Below are 2,038 nucleotides of genomic sequence, written 5' to 3'. Positions count from 1 at the left end.
AAAAATGCTTTGATAAAATGCATAGTCTGTGAAATAATCCGTAATCGGTTCGTTACTGATCAATAATTACTGAAAGACGCAGGTAAAGTAAGAAAAGTGGATTTATGTGTTATGTTGCTCCAGCAGCCTCAAACTGAGTGACAGGATGAACTGTTTGGAACTATTGGAGCTGCATGAACCACGTGACGCGTACCAGTGAGTTCAGAGTCGCAGCTCTCTCTACAGGGCTCTGAGGGAGTATCAGAGAAACTGAGACGTTTATTAATAAACAACGTCCCAGTGGCTTTTAAACCCCAAAATACATTAAAGACTGGTTCATCCCAAAGATCCAGTCCCCCGGCACAAACAGAGTAATGTTGTGTATGTTGTTCAGTGTCAGGAGGGTGATCAGTCTTACATCGGGGAAACTAAACAGCCACTGGCCAAAAGGATGGACCAGCACAGAAGATCAACATCATCAGGCCAGGACTCTGCGGTCTACACTCATCTCCAGGTCAGAGGTCACTCTTTCAGGGATGAAGATGTTCACATCCTGGACAGAGAGGAACGATGGTTTGAGAGAGGAGTAAAGGAGGCCATCTTTGTGAAAAGAAACCGTCCATCATTAAACAGGGGTGGAGCCTCCAGGTTCAACTGTCCCCCTCTTACAATGCTGTGATTGCTAGTATCACTCAGCCCTCTATCAGGTGCTAATGATCCATTGTTAGGCTGATGGTCCTTCTTGAGCATGTGATCAGCTGGTTCTGGTTGTCAGCAGCAAACTGGTTGATCCACTCTGAGAAGGTGCTATTTAAGAGACTGAGCTGAATACAGCACCTCAGACTGAGGAAGTCCTCAGGATGAGAGACGAAACGTTTCTACATTTGTTGTTGTTTTGTTTTGTTTGTTTTTTTGAATGTCCAGAGACAGATTTAACTTTTTTATTCCTCAGAGTGACACATCTTAAATCGTTTGTGATCTAAGACAGCAGCCTGACGCATGCGCAGTGTGACAGCAGATTTTAGCGGCTCATCTTTACACAGAGACGATCTTTGCAGCCACCATCAACTGTCAGCTGCTGTTGAAGCCTCTTCCGAACCTTTTAGGTCGGGTCCGCCTGGTTCTGTTTTATCTGCCGGACCCGAGGCTCATTGGACCGGCTTCACACCCACCCCGGTCCCGGATCTGGGCTCACTACCCGGATGTGGGGTCCACGCGTGGCCACGGGATGCGGACGACCCTGAAGAACGGCCAGCATCAGCATCAACAGGTAAACCCGACCGAACCGGAACCCGTGCGTTCCTCTACCAAACCTCAGTCCGCTCGAACTGGGCGTCTGAGCCGGTTCGGTTCTGTTGTCTGGGCTGGTTTTACTGGTTTCACCTTAAATTAACCCGTTAATTTCATTAAAGGAACAGTTCAGCTATTTTCAATAACACTTATCAATTTACTGATCGATCCCGATCTCTTCAGATACTGAACTTCTGCGGTTCGGTTCTTCGTTCTGTAGAGACTTCCAGTTAGACACGATGGTTCCAGTTGGTTCCAGACAGTCCAGAATAGTTCCAGAGGTTTGGGACCAAACAATCGTCTGGTTTTCCCGGAAAAATGTACAAGTTTTAAACCATTAAACCAGTTTCTTCTCATGGGATTGACTGCAACTGAAACAAACATCGGATTTTTACGTTTATGGCACTTTATTCTGAAGGAGCAGCTTTTATTGTGAAATGAAACTGAACCTTTTTAAGAGAGAAACATACTAAAACCCTACAAACTAATCTGAAGCTCAAGAATCAGTTCCTGTAGAAAACCCTGAGTTCCTTGGTGTCCCCGAACGCCTCATTTGTTGTTGTTGTTGTTGTTGTTGTTGTTCGTATGTTGTTGTTCTTATGTCGTTGTTATTGTTGTTGTTCTTATGTCGTTGTTGTTGTTGTTGTTCTTATGTTGTTGTTCTTATGTCGTTGTTGTTGTTGTTGTTCTTATGTCGTTGTTGTTGTTCTTATGTCGTCGTCGTTGTTGTTGTTGTTGTTGTTGTTGTTGTTGTTGTTGTTGTTGTTGT

The 2,038-nt window shown here is 44.7% G+C and overlaps 1 protein-coding gene across 1 annotated transcript in view; it reads left to right on the top strand.

The window, feature by feature from the left end:
* The first annotated feature begins 1,016 nt into the window (after positions 1-1,016).
* Positions 1,017-2,038, top strand: part of stambpl1 (STAM binding protein-like 1) — a 20,288-nt gene continuing 19,266 nt past the window's right edge. The window contains exon 1 of the mRNA XM_037690985.1: positions 1,017-1,249. The gene's annotated coding sequence lies outside the window, so the exon portion shown is untranslated. The remainder of the gene's footprint in view (positions 1,250-2,038) is intronic.

Source organism: Nematolebias whitei, chromosome 17 (genome assembly GCF_014905685.2).
Source record: "Nematolebias whitei isolate Nwh7 chromosome 17, NemWhi1, whole genome shotgun sequence".
NCBI classification, from domain to species: domain Eukaryota; kingdom Metazoa; phylum Chordata; class Actinopteri; order Cyprinodontiformes; family Rivulidae; genus Nematolebias; species Nematolebias whitei.
The sequence above is the reverse complement of the archived record's forward strand: the minus strand, read 5'-3'. Positions and strand labels throughout refer to the sequence as shown.